The sequence below is a fragment of the Lemur catta genome, chromosome 18 (genome assembly GCF_020740605.2).
Source record: "Lemur catta isolate mLemCat1 chromosome 18, mLemCat1.pri, whole genome shotgun sequence".
Taxonomy (NCBI): domain Eukaryota; kingdom Metazoa; phylum Chordata; class Mammalia; order Primates; family Lemuridae; genus Lemur; species Lemur catta.
Window position 1 is genome coordinate 20,939,722 of NC_059145.1, and position 15,355 is coordinate 20,955,076.

General features: G+C 37.9%; 1 pseudogene across 1 annotated transcript in view; it reads left to right on the top strand.

The window, feature by feature from the left end:
* Nucleotides 1-15,355, top strand: part of LOC123623007 — a 342,887-nt pseudogene that overhangs the window by 243,315 nt on the left and 84,217 nt on the right. Inside the window, exon 5 of the transcript XR_006729732.1 lies at nt 8,651-8,711. The product of XR_006729732.1 is annotated as a forkhead box protein P1-like (transcript). The remainder of the gene's footprint in view (nt 1-8,650; nt 8,712-15,355) is intronic.

Here is a 15,355-nt window from a genome sequence, read left to right on the forward strand (position 1 = left end):
TATTGAAATCTCTGCCGGGTTTAGTCACAAGTCTGAGGCGACTCTTTCCAATAATGAAGCCATTGTACGCATCATATCTGATCAGTTCTTGAAATGTTTTAGTAAGTCTATCTTACAACATTATAAGAAGATAATCAGCAGCCTTAGAAGGTCCCCATCTGGACTGTAGAGTTCTTTTACTGAAAGATGTTTTGCCTTTTTGAGATAGCTCTCGCGTTTCATCATCTGTTCCGCCGAGATGAAGTGCATATGAAAAGTCAGTGACTCTGAATCCATCTGTTGTTATTATTTTCCACTGATAATTGGCTTGAACAATGAAATGTCTGTGTCTGCAGCCTTTGAAACTGTACACCCTGTTTATTTTCTGGAGGTCTCACTGCAACTACGCCCCCCCTTTCTCCCCCCCTTCATTTTCTCTCAAGCTTACAGCGAGTGGCGCTTGTGTGAGGATGACATCTTTGACTCTGTACATCAGTATGTGTCACTCAGCGTCTAAAACTTGCATACAGATTTTTGTCACAGTCCCTATGTCTGTACCATTTTGCTCCTGAATCCAACACTCTTTCAGCAAGGAGCTTAGCTGGGCCACAACGCATGGATCCCTTACCTGGATTGTCGTCTTTATTTCACTGTCCTCATTAAAATATTAATTTAGAGTACAGTATCTAATACCTATGGAATTAGATACTACCTATAATTGTATAATATATTCAGTTGCATCCAGGTTTGCACGATACAGGGCATTAATATTGGATTCCACTAACAGCACTTCCATTAGCTTGCTCAACCAGTATGAGATATAGATGAGCTGGGAAGCATAACTACCCGCCAGAACTGCCAAAACAGTCATTAGAAGCTCCATTGGGATGGACAAAGGCTTTTTCACAGTGATATACTGATTAAATTTTGTTCTATGGTTTATTTGCATCAAGGTTAGATCACTATCGGCCATGGAAGCGAGTTATCTAACACCTTCTTTGGAAGGTCATTTCAAGGCAAAATAGTGAACGAAATTGACATCTTTAGTTTCTGTGGGCACCCCTTTTAGAGAAGCTGTCTTTTATTTTGGGGAGCTTTGGGACTCTTTTATTTTGTTTCTCTTTTCTCCATGTTATGTCATAATGTGCATTTGAAATGAGTTTTTGGTTTGTTTGTAAAAAAAAAAAAAAAAATTTTTTTAACTTTTCCGCAGTGATCTTTTACTTTTACAGCGGAATGATTTGACCAGAAAACAGTGTTGTGTTAATAAAATAAAACTTGCTTTTGAAATAGAAAGCGCCTTATCTCCCTTGGTTGGGATAATCGTGATGCGTTCTCACAGGCTGTGAGGGATCTGTGACCTGCCCTTTTTAGTCCACATGCAATAATAATACAAACACATCCTCTAGAACAGCAATGCTGGATTTGCCCCCAAAGTACTGTGTGGCAATAGTAATTAGACGAAGAACATAATCTTATTTATGTTTCAATCGAAATCATTTAATACTGCAAAAGTTATTAAAAAATAATTAAGTTACTAAGACCAACATGTAGCTGGAACATAGGGTAAGAGGTCAGCGTGAGTTGACTCCACAAGCTGAGAAAAAGCAGTAGTGAATTCCTAGCACCGGCATGTTTTTTCCTCTTGTTTAAATTCCTGGGTTCTAAGGACAAATTATGTTGAGGTATGGCATATTTTCTGCCAAAATGGAGAAAATTGTTGACTGTAATTATGTTATTTAATTGAAATTATAAGTGGTTGGGGCCACTCAGTTAAAAGCATCCTTTCTAATAGAGGGGTAATGTTTTTAAATGAGTGGTCATGGATTGGTGACATTTGAAAGGTAGGCATTTGGGATGTATTTTTGGAAAACTCAAATTATTTTCCTTTATTGATTAGTGAACTAAAGAGTGTAGTTAAGTAGCATTTTTGGGGTTTATTTTCTTTGATTAGATATGCATGAGGGTATTATGTGTGAGTATATATGCACGCATATGTCCACATATATGTGTATATATTTTTATATGTACATTTTACATAGGTATATAAAATAGATCTTTCTATAGGTAAAGACTCACATGGATCAGTTTATAATGTGACAAAGCAGAGAAACAAGAAGTATGCCTCAGACCTTAAATTGTGACTAAATGATATGATTGTTTAAAACTCTCATTGAATATTAGAGATTTAAATGCAACTCACTGTAGAACTATCAGGATGTGTATACTCCAAGTTCTCTTTTGGGGTAGCTGGAGATACAATAGCCCTACATCAGCCCCCCATCACCCCCCTTCCTCCAAGAGTGAGTTCTTAATTACTAATGAATGCAATTCATTTTAATTGTTATTATAGCAACATAACATTTAGCTGTCTCCTGTTTAGTCCTGTCCCCTGGAACAGGGGATGTCTCCTGTCAGAGCGAGGACAGGTAGAAGGCACAGCGGGCGTCTGATTGAGCCAGTTATTCATTTGCTGAGTGTTTGTGTTTATGCAAACGGGCCTCTTCCTGCATATTTAATCTAGAGTAAGGCAGTGGCTTTTGTTGTGTTTAGCCCACATACCTTCAGTCCTTCCTCACACTGCCGCCAGCCTGGGAGCCCTGAGAGCCCGCGGGCTTCCCAGCGCCTGTAGTTTCACCCTTACAAACTCTCAACTTTCTTCCGTTGTGTGAAAATTGCCTCTCCCGCCCCAAAGCTTTGCCTCCTCACCATGAGCGGGTAAGTGCTTGTGAAGCCAAGGCTGATACTTTTGTTTCATTTTACTAATGTTGAGAGGGTACTTTGCTGCCCTTCTGGGCGCCTCCTGAAGCCGTCCTGCTTCATGGGGCCGTTGTCAGTTTCTGGCTGCATTGAAATAGACAAGTACAGGTGCCTCTTAGGAAATGTGGCTGAATTTTGGACTGGCATAGAGAGGCTCTTGGGGACTGGAGGGAATTAAAAAGAAAAGAGAAAGGGAGAGAGGAGAGCAGCTTTATTATTCTTTGTCCTAACAAATCCTGTTTTGTAACTATCCTGCAGATAATGCTGCCATTGTTTGCTAAAAGCCTTCAAACAGTGTGCAAGAGCGAACTGTAAGAAAGCAGAGAAACTCTGCTGCTGTATTGTCTATGCCCGGGCCGGGGTCCTCCCCGAAGGTCTGTGCGGAATAGGAAGGGTTTTCTTCTGTGGAAATCGAATCGTCTCTTCATTGATATTAATAGCACACTAGAGATGTTGGCCATGATGCTCAGAGAGGCGGTCGGGAGGGAAGGAAATCTGATCTTGCTGGGGGGAAAATGACAGCCTCTTGGCCCCACGGTGGAGGAGACATCATCCAGGCTCAGTGTGCATAATGGCATCCTGGCTTAACTGTTTGCTCTAGGAATTTTAATCTTGAGCTGTTTGTTTTACTATCTGGGGTCTTGCTATTTTTTGTTCCTGCACTGTCTTTAGAAAGCACCATATTCAGGGGCTAATCCAGTCTTTTTTAAAAGTGAATTTTAAAAAAAGACCTCGGAGAAATTCATGTACTATACACGTAGATCATTCTGGGGTAGGATGGGGGTATTCTGCTTTCTTTTTGAGGGTAGAATGTTATTTCAAAAATGAGTTGCCGCAATTAACAAGAGTGAACCGTCCAAGGAAGATATGTCCTATGTAAAGATATTTCAGGGTGTGGGAATTGTGTCCACGGTCTAAAAGAAGGAGTTTGCATTACCAGTTAACTGTTGCCTCTGTTTGAGTAACTCTTTTCAACAGAAGAGTGTGCTGTTCCCCCGCAGGTTGGAAACTGTGAGAATTTAAATAAAATTTCATCAACCTTATTAAAATATGTAGGGACTTGGGTCTTCTTGGGTACAAATCAGTCTAGAGACTTAGAAGCATTTATTAACAGTGAGGCTGCTGAAGGTTTTTAATAATAAAATTACAAATACTCTATCTAATTGTAAGTATATGACTTTTATACTCGGTTTTTAAGGGGAAAAATACTTTTTTTTATGAGGCAAAGTAACTCCGTCAGAGTACCTTCTGTGATTAGCGCTATTGTATTCTTAAATTTTGATTGATAGAGATAATAGTTTTCACTTAAAAATACAGACAGGTACTTTAACTTTCCATGACAATAGCTATTTGCATTTCTTTTATCTTTTTGTTTAACATTTGTGGGGGTTGGGATGGATTTGATTATTAACTCTTATTGCACACTAAAGGTGAATCTAAAACAAAGGCTTTGTTAGAGCTTCAAAGGGAAAACAGCAAATATTGTTTTTAGGTTTCAACATTTAAAGGCTGTTAAAGGATACCTATAAAATATTTTCACATGACCATGACCAGGGTTTTACTTTTCTGTAAGGTAAGAGAGAGTCATTTTTTTGCAAAGGAGATGGGTCGATGTGGAGTGAGTGGGGTCGTGCCAGTCTGAAGTAATTTCAGGGGCAAGCATCCGCTGGGGTTGCCTTTACCACGTGGCTTAACTTATAGTATTTTAGATTTTTGCCTACTAGAATGGACCCCCCAAGTTAGGCTCTATTATTTGAGGGGAGTCCCTGAGGATGAGGAGAAAAGAAGTAAAATGTTATGTGCAGGGACAGGAGGGGAATTGGGGAAATAAGTGATGGATCCAAAGTATCACATTGCTGTGATAGGGATGAGTAAAAGAAAGGTAATTTTTGTAAAGCAGCAAACCCGGGTAGTGGCCAAGGTGGCCCCTGCTCTCAGAGAGCTGGCTGCACAGTGGCAGCTTCTTTTCTTTCCTGTTTCCTTCCTTCCTTCCTTCTTTTCCCCCCTCTGTTTTGCTCTTTTTTTTTTCTTCTTTCTTCCCCCCTTTTTTTTTCTTCCTTCTTTCCCTCCCTCCCCCCTTTTCCTTTTTGCAAGCCTGACTCAGTATTTGAAGCTTATAAGGGCATAGAAAAAACCTTGGGGTTGATTTCTGAGTAGATTTTCTTGTCTTAAGTGCAGAAAATAAAGTGACCCTTGTATTATGCTTTTTCAACTAGTCACATATGTGTTGACTTCTATTTTTTAAGAAATCATTGAAAAACGAGACATGAAAGCCCTTATAAGATGAGGTTCACTGCTTTAAAGGGGCAGCAGCCATCTCTTAGAAATTAGCCCATTTGGACTTGTTTTTGCAAATGAGGTACAGGCTATTTGATTGGAGGATGTGGGGGTATGGGAGGTTTGAACTGTGTTCCTTCCTACGCTTAAAGAGTTGGAAGGGATCCTTCAGTCAGAAACCTACTAATCGCCCCCTTCATCGTGGGCCAGGGGCTCACACTGCTCCTCTTTGCATCTTTAGGTAGGTTCTCAGCCAGCAACGGTGGGGCTGAAGGTTGAGATGAAATATATTGGCCACCCTTCAGAGTCGCTTTTGCATGACTGTATAAAATGAAATATAATGCAGGAATCCTGATGAAGATCATTTGTTTTAGCTGCCAAGAAAGAAAAGGAGGAAATACTTTACACGGGAAAAATAGTGCCTATATTGTTCATTTTCAGTCTTGTAAAATGAGATCACACCTCCACACTTACCTGCAACTTAATTCCGAGTAGGACATACCGGTTGGCACTATGTATTGTATGTCACATAGATTAAATTAAGGGCAAAATATACCCATAGAAAGTGTAACACTGAAACATCATTAATAACATAAGAGTTCTGCAGAGTGAAATTCCTAATTTGTGGGGGAGAGGTTGGAGAGCTAGTAGAGGGAGAGGACAGCACATTAAGTTTCTGACTCTAGAGGTGGAAGCTAAAATTTGGTGTCTTGGTCATGGCTTTTGTTGTCACCACGTCACTTCAGGTAGATGATACTGTTGCAATCAATAGTGAAGAGGCTACGGAACAATTCTGGTGTTCACAGGATCTTAACTGTGAATAACAAAAAGGAAAATAATTTGTTTACTGTATCTTTGGCTCACCTCTACAACCTAAAACCAATAGGAAACTTAAAAAAGAAAGAAAAAGGAAAAAAATGCAATTTGTATGGAGACAGCAGTTTTTAAAAGAAGACAAGTGGGCTGGAGGGGAATATATTTCTTCTATGTTTTTTTTAAATAGTTAAAAGCTTTATATAACCATTTAATTTTAGTCTTGGCACACTCATACTGCCAGTAAACATACAGGTAAATAATAGGGATATTTGAGAAGTAAAAGTGATTGTTTAAAAAAATAGTAAATGTAGCTCTGAAAACGGAAGTTTTATGCTTTGGAGAAAAAAATGAAATGCAGATTTTTCTCCTAGTTGTTGATTTCTGATTCTTCTAAGCTAGTAATGATGCAGACGAGGGCCTCCATACTACCCCCTAATTTTCTTGTCTATTATATTGACACATTTCATTTAATTTAGCATGATGGCAAACAGCTGTTGAACTATTAATCTTTTCTCAGCAAAACTGGAAAAATATCTTAGATTCCTTTGCTCATGTATACTTTTCTAAAAACTAAAACCAAGAGAATTAAATTAATGAGTGGTCAAATGTGCATGTGCATTAAAATTTATGGAACTTCAAAATGGAGGAAAATACAGATTGTATCTCACTGCCGACTTTTTATGTATAAGTGAAAATTAAATGTAGCCAATTTTGTATTACTTTGCTATTTGTAATTTGAGGGTCAATTGTGTAATTTTGTTATTAATTCTTCTCCCACTCCCAGGGGAAAAAAATCACACTTGTAAAATCTGAGGGTGAACCAGCTTCTATATTTGCTCTGTGTTCACTTATATACCGCACCGTATAGATAGGTGAGTGGAGAAATAGGCCTAGTGCTTACCTGGAAATGCTCTGCAGGTTTGAATGCAGCACTGGAGATAACTTTATTCAAAGTAGGCATTTTCAGCAGTTTAAAAAAAATTAAATTTTAATGAGGTCCAGTTGTTTGCCAGGCCTATATGATAGCAAATCTCATCTGCATTGCAAAGTCTAATACTATAGGTCTGACTGCCAAACATGCAAAAATAGACACAGCTCAATAGATAAACATATAAATTAGTTTAGAGTGTATGTATTGGAGAATATCTCAAGTGAAAAGGAGGGAGAAAAGGGCCTTCTTGCTTTGAATTGAGTAGGGTCTGCCAGAGTTCACTTGCTTTACATTTAAGATTTGATGAGTGGTGGAGGTAGAAATTTCTAGAGTGTAAGATACTGCTGCGCTTTGTGTCCACTGAGGTCTTACTTGTGTTGCGTGGGGCTGCTCTGCAGACCTCCGCTTTACCCTGAGGACCTGACCATCACTGCTCTGTTTTCCTTTCTTATCACTGCTTGCTCTGAAACAGAGTTCTCACCACTGGAGAAACCAATCCTGGGGACATACATCAGCAGTAAAGCACACGATTTTCATTTTCAATTTGAATTGTTTTGTGTAAAAACAAAAAGGTTTTAGGCAGACTGCAAAATAGTAATTTTAAGTCCCAGAGCTAGGGTTTTCCCCCACCCAACTGGTGAACATTTATGGTGAAAACCTCCAATTTCCTCTTACAGTAAACATGAAAATTATGATTTTACTCAGAGCCTGCATCTTTTTCCAATCTTAATGGCAAGAATCTGCATACACTTGCTTGTGGAAATGTCATAAATTGGCCTCAGATCAATTCCTCAAAGATAGTATACACCAAAGTGCCACTTTCAAAATTTTAGCCCCGGTGAAATCAGATTTTTACTCTTCTCAGTGATGTTTGTCTTTCCACATGCGGGGCCGACAGCAGAGGAATAAGCAGGGGTATATTCATATAAAATTAAAACCACTTCATTACATATTGTTCTGAAGAGTGAGCAAAAGGATAGTAACATTTTAGTAAAATGATACGATTTCACCATCTTAAAAAAAATTATCTGAGCATTTGGTCAATGGATGTAGAATGAATCCTGTACCCTCTTGGTAATTTGATCTAAATTAATAAACAAATGTTTTTCTTTTCACTTGTGCCATATGTTGATCCCAGTTACATGGGCAGAAAGAGGCAGCTTGTAATGTTTCTTAAAGGATTACGCACTGTTTTGCATAAGGGAGTATGCAGATGCAGGAGTAGATGTGGGGTAAAATGCGTGCCATGGCTTCTTTGTGTTTTAGGAAGCTTGATTTCAATTGTTTGTTTCATCCGACATTTTCATTTAACTTAGTAGATCTGGTAGATAGATGCTAAGTGAAAAACATTCTGTGAACAGCTTTCACCAGCAATTAACCCCCCACGCCTCCCCAAACTGAAAATTGTGGTGCTTTTATTCATTTTGAAAGGTCTAAAGTGGCAGAAAGCACTTGTCTACAAGAACCAACTCTCTTCCGAAGGGGGAAAAAATAAGCCTCTGCTTTAATGAAATAAGAGATGTTGTGGGTATTAACCAAACAGAGACACGTTCAAGTAGCAGTCTGGTTTCCAAAAACAAAGGCCTGTGAGTCACGTATTATTCCACATGAAAATAAATTGATAGACAAGATGAGAAAAAGTTCAGACGCAAAATTTGAAATTTTTCACCTTGACTTTTTCCGTCCAAGTTGATTTTGTTGCCTTGAAGAGCTTAGAGGCGCGTGGTCCAGATAAGTGGAGATCTTGGGACTTGTTTTTATTAACTCTGAAAGTCATTTGCCATTAAATATAATTGAGTCCCTTTGTTGTTTTGCTTGTGTCTATCCCAGGCAGAGGTTGTTGCTACTTCTTGACATTCAGATTTTGATGTTCTCTTTTGTTTTCAGGGTAAGACGTGACCTTTTGAGGTGACTATAACTGAAGATTGCTTTACAGAAGCCAAAAAAGGTAAATGCAAATGTGATTAGTAGAATTCTGTCTAGGGCTGTATCTGTTGCCTTCTAGGCATTTTAATTCTGTTATTTTTGATCTATATTTGTGAAATACACGAGTATTTATTTGCGTGTAAGTATGTCTGTAGCATATTTTTGGAGGTCCTAAAAGAAAAGGTTGCTCTTAAGAAATGGTCCACAGATTTCCATTTTTTTCCCCAAATATTATCAAACTTCCCTCTGTTTGTTGAAGCTGAACTTACTTTTATTTTTTTTTCTTGCTTGTTGACTTGGTAGGTTTAAAGTTAGAAAGGAATATTCACATCACAAAAGTGGTGATTCATAAAATTAACTTGCTGCAGACAAGAGTAACGCATGTCAGTGTTGTGTGCTGAAGTGGTGTCATCCAATTGATGTTCATCTGGCGGCTTTATAATCACCTTCTTTCAGAAATTAACAGTCAGGCACCATAGCAACACGCCACGTTGATGTAACTGCTGAGCAGTGTGGGGCATATCCCTGTAATGTCAGCACTAGGCTGCCTTGTTCTCTTGACCTTGCTTGAAAATCAAATGAGTACTTGATTTTAAAATTAGAAGTTTTCAGAGAGACTAGTGTAGCTTAATGAATTAAAGCCAAATTTAATTTTCTCAAATTCACTTTTGGGAGGGAGAATGAAAAAGAACTCTGGTTAAAATGGTTAGAGATGCTACATATTTACATGATTTCAAAAGTCTCTCTCTGATAAAGGCCCTGATCATCTCACGCGAGATAATCTTGCAGGTCATTGTGATGGCTGATGTTTCTCAAGTCTGCGTTTCATTTTTGATTTTTGGCCTGTAATAGTTCCATTTGATTTAGTAAGTTTGTGTCTATTTAAAAACTGGTTACTTGCCAGCATGGTAGAGCAAAGCCTTTGCTCAGATTTTATTAAACTAAAGTTTATGTATTTGTAAGATACAGGCTTCTTACTCTTCAGGTGAGCAAGGTTTTTGCAGAACTTGCATAATGTGAGGATTCTTTGATCGATTTTGTTTTTAACTCACCTAGGGCTTTGGGGCTCTAGAATGCATTATAAAGGATGTGGATTTGTTTTTATGGTTGCATTCTGGCACATGTAACTTAGGTCAGAAAAATAAGGCTTGCCTCATTTTGCCATCTATATTGTTTAAATTAAACCTTTGCAGAATGTACCTAACTGTCCTCCAAAGAGGACAGACGTACCTTTCAGATGTTTCACAGCGGAAGGGGTTGATCCCACCAGTAGTTGGGATCATCAAATCACAGCAAGACTTTTGGCAAAGTACTTTCCTTTGCAGAGGCTCAATTTTCCAAATTTAAAAAGAAAGGGGTTAGTCTGTATCAGGGGTCTATAGCCTTTTTCTGTCGAGAATCATATAGTAAATACTGCCTGCTTTGGGGGCCATTCAGTCTCTGTTGCAGCTACTTAGTTGGGCTATAATTTGCTGTCTCCTGGTCTCTGATCTCTCAAAGTGATCTCAATCCAAGAAGCTCCTCATGCAAAGTTGTGCCGAGTGTTCAGCTCATCTTGTGCTGTTAGCAGAGATTTCCGGTGAAGCTAAAAATTGTGATTAAACAAAGCTGAAAAAGTGTGAAAAGATGAAAAATTCAGCTTGAAAGTTGCCTTATCCATACAGCTCCAAATAAGAGCTTCATTGACAGGTTTTCATTGATTTCTTTGTAATCACATGTAATCATGAATTATTTTTCTTCCAGCTTGATATCTTTATGATGTCATGCTTATACCCATACCCATTACCTGAAAAGGGAAATGTGGTTTTTTCCCCAAATTCTGTAATGTTGTTCAAAGTTAAAAATACCGTAAGTCAAGGGAAAATTTAGGAAAAAGAGTTTCTAGGAATTTGTCATTAGCATTTGCTGAGATAGCCTGTGTTAAAAAAAAAAAAAAAAGAAAGAAAGCTTTCTTTATAATCACTATCAAGTGCATGATCTGTTATTCAATATCCTGCAAATAAGGCCCCCCCTTGTAAAATTTCTGCTTCATAAAAACATTTTGTCTTCCTGATAACCTCTTTTCATGACAGGAGGAAAGCCAAGTAAACAAATCCATATAGTTTCTCTCTTTGACTTGACTGGTAGGAAGCTCAGAGTAAGAGTTTTTGCTTAGTCTCTGTAGTGTTTCTCAATTTCAGCTGTTCTTGTTGTCTTTTTGTTCCTTATACACATAATCTTCAGTTTTCCTGTCCCAATGAACATTTGATTACTTAGTTTTTTTTTTTTTCCTTTACAGTATCCATTCCTCTGTGTTTGGATTATTCAAATTTTGGGGAGAAACAAATTAGGATATACAGATTCAAGTAATTAGTTATATTCAATTTTTACCTTTGAACAAGCTCTAAAATCTTTCAAAAACTAATTTGTATATATCTTGATCTCTTACGTAGAAAGGAATAAAAGGTTTGCTAGAAGCATAGAATAAAAGGTGTTAAAATGAGTGTAGTGGTTGGTGTTTCTTCCTTCCTGACACATGCCTTAAACAAAGAGAAGGTCTTGTAAAAACCAGCACCATCTTTCACACTACAAGAACAATATAGATTTCAGATGCCAGGAGCTTCTCAGTAAATACCATGCCCCAAATTTGAAATCTGGCAATCATTAACAGAATAGATGCACATAAATATTCCTGCACAAGTACTATGGGAACAACTGGTTGTATATATAAAAGTGGCCAGGCAAAATCAGAAAACCAGATGAAGCCATTTTTAGAATTTAGATTAAAACATCTGAAGAATCATAAATAAGAGGTAGCTGGCAATTATTATAATCCCCATTTTACAGAGTGGGAAAGTGGCCCTGTAGGTGATAACTCACCCAAGGTCATCTAGAGTGTCAAAACAGAAATTAAAAGGAGAACTTGCTCTGGTCAGTTAATAGCAACATCATTCTTTATGGCTGCATTGGTTTCGAGATGTAATAAAGGTTTATGTGGCATTTGTCTCTGCTTCTCCTCACCATTGGCAGTTTACCTACCTGCATTTTGCTTAAAATTCAAATCCAATTTGTAAAATTCATCATTTTGTATTCAATTCTGAATGGCATTGAGAGTTGAAGATAATCATTAAGCCCATATGGATTACAATTGAACGGTCACTTACAACATTAGGCATCTTTAAGCTTTGCATTGGATATGTTGGGGTTTTTTAATAGTCAACTTATTTGAGAGAAATTAAAAAACAATCTAAAAGGACATGTAATAATTTCTCCCACCCCTATCCCCAATTTGAGCTGTTTTGTTAGATAAAGGAACTATAATGCATACTTACAGATTACATTCATTGTGTCTTACATGTTATAAATTATTTCTTGGTTAAAAGTAAAGCTAAAATGCTATTCAGCTCTTTAAAACATATTCACTGGTTCCTTTGAAGTGTACGTTTAGGTGATCTAAATATTTATTTGATGACAACAATTTCTAGCTGAACCCATTCTACATGACCTTTTTGTAGTATTCAGCATTTGAATTATGTGACTGTTAATTAAGGAAGTTGTTATGAAGACACTGTAAGAGGCTCTTCATTGAGTTGCCAGATGACCACATTGGCCAAAATATCATCGGTCAGTTCAGTTAGGCGTTGAAATCCTCCCTGCCCGCCCTCACCAGACACGTAATAGACCCATGCCTGGGTTGTAACAGTCTGGGTGAAGACTAGGCTAACATAACCCAACATACAATGGCTTAAATAAAATAGAAATTTACTGTTCTCTCATAAAAGTCTGGCCTGTCTAGGTTGGCTGGCCAAGTTCTTTTCATCTGTGCTCTCCTCTCCTGGGGCTTTGTCCTTCTCTGTATGGTGGAAGCTGCCACACCGTGGAGAAGTCCAAGGCAAGCAGTTTTGCTTTTAAGCAAAAGAGTTACATATTGTACATATTCCACCTGTTGACATTTAATTCGTAAGATTATGGTCGTATGGCCCCAACAAGCTTCAAGGGCTGCTGGGAAATGTCTCTACCTGGTGGCCAGGAGCCTGGGAGGAATTGGAGAACAGATTTAAGGGGACAAGTAGAACAGAAGTACTTGATTGGTTAAATTGCTCCAGTCTAATAATTTCATTCATTCATCCATCCATACAAATGTGTGCACATACATACCTACATTATTTCTTACTGCTTATTCATATTTATTGATAGTCCTGGACTAGGTGCTAAAATCATAGCACCATATAAGAACATGGTCTCTGTCCTCACACAGTTTATATTCCAGAGGGGAATTCATACATGAATAATGATGGTGATGAGTGTTAGGAAGAACAAATATTGCTTACTGTGAAAAAGTGTTCTGATTTTGAGGGTGTCAGGAATTATATATCTTAGCATCATGAAAGCTATGTCAGATTAACTTGACTTCCTTGTATGCTGTTGTGAATGTTACCAGACATGGTAATTTTGGGTTAACAGCTTGATTAAGATGTAATTCACACACAATACAATTCACCCATTTTAAAGCACACTTACTTTCAATGGTTTTTAGTATGTTCATGAAACCATCTAGTCTTATTTCAGAATATTTCATCACCCAAGAAAGAAACCCTGGTACCTCTTAGCAGTCACTCTGAATTCTCCTCTCCACCCAGCCCCTGGCAACAACTAATCTACGTTCTGTCTGTATAGATTTACCTACTTTGGTTATTTCACACACACAAAAAGAATCATACAATATGTGGTGTTTTGTGACTGTCTTCTTTCATGTAGATTTTCCCTTGAATCTTGAATATTAGCATAATGTTTTAAAGGTTCATCCGAGGCATTTAAAATTTTAAACTGTCTTAAAACCTCCTGAGTTCTTACTCCTAGATCCCACAGAGTAGTTGCCTGAAATATTCTTACAAAGAATAGAATTGGGGGAAGAGATTACTGTTTTTCATGCCGTGTATATTTCCGTGGACTGAGGTGGCCTCTCAACAGTTAAACTTCAGAATTTAAATGTTTGCATTTTAAGTTAGCTGTTTTTAAACATTGTTAGCCATAATGCTAAACTAAGTTACTCTGTAAACAAGAGCTGTCTCTTTTGAATGTTAGTTTTAAAGAAAAAAAAATTTTAAATATTGATTTCTAGAGAAATATGCTCAATAGAGTTGGTTTTCAAGCAGAAGTCACTTGTTGAAATGTACACGAAGGCGTGTTTAGTGGTAAAGAAAATATTTGCAGCAATGATCAAGTAGCCATATTTTGCACAGTGAACAATCAGCAATACAAAGCCAAATAACAAATGGTTTTATCCCTCTTCTTTCTCCTTGAGAGCTGGGCTCTCGCTGTGTCGCGTGGCTGGTGTGCAGTGGCTCTTCCCAGGTGCCGTCGAGCCACACTTCAGCCTTGAACTCCTCCCATTTCAGCGTCTCGAGGAGCTGGGAATCAGCCATACACCACCATAACCATCTTGTAAAAAAATGTTTTTGCTATTCCATTTGCCAAGGGCAAGATATCGAGCCTGTTTATCTTGGGCATCTTAGGAAGAAGTCCTTGCATTAGGTGGCAGCCAAGCAGAGATGTAGGAAATACAGCCTTTCTTTGGTAAAACCTTTGAAAGAAATTTGAAGCTTTACTGTATAAAATAAAACCCCGTAAAGGGTAGCACATATGTGTTAACCTTGTAGACATCCCTCCTCGGTATCTTGTAACATCCAGGACCTCAAAGGAACAAGTAGTATATTGAAGATAGAATCCTTAGTTTATGAGTCCATTTTAAAAGTTGATGCTGTGGTGACAACTTCTATCCAGGGCTGGGTTTCGATTTGAAGCTTGTGGTATTTTCTTAGGTGACTACTGGTGAATGGGACTTTGTAAATATAAAATTAAGCCATTATTTTAGTTTCTTCTCTGTCATTGATCTGGACTTTGCATTGGTGGGAGCGGGGGAGAAAAATGAAAAACATGAAGTCTTTCTACTCTATTCTAATTCACTCTGTGTGTGTGAAAATCATGCAGATTATCCCTTGATTTTTGTATATCAACATGTATGTAATATACAATTAAAGATAATTAGATGTTTTGTTAATTACCTGACAGTGTGATAAATTTTTAAAAATTAACCTTTAATTTAAGAAAAGCCTCCCATTGCTGGATGGACTGTGATTATTGCAGACCATGGCTGGGCATGGTGTTTTAAATGCTCACCTTTCTCTCCATTGCTCTGTCTGGAGGCTGGTCTGTTTCTTTTTCAAAGGGCCCTATGCATTCTCTGGAGGCCAGAGAAGTATCCTAAAATATGTTCAATAACAGACCACACATTAAGATTTATTTAGACCAGTGATTTTCTACATGGGTATTGGGACCAATTTGTGGGTTAGAGAGTCAATTTAGTAGGTTGTACCCAAGACTTTTTAAAGATAGAATAAACAGGCCAGCGCAGTGGCTCATGACGGTAATCCCAGCACTTTAGGAGGCTGAGGCAAGAGGATCGCTTGAGGCCAGGAGTGCCAGGTAGCAGTGAGCTGTGATCGTGGCGCTGCATTTCAGGCTGGGCGACAGAGGGAGACCTTGTCTCTAAAATAAATAAATAAGTAAAATGGAATAAGGATACAATAGAGTAGGATCTTTAAAAATCAGAGTATATCACACGTAGTAAGGATTTTATGTGTTATGTAATGGAACTTTTTAAACATATGAGTACTGTCTTTGTAA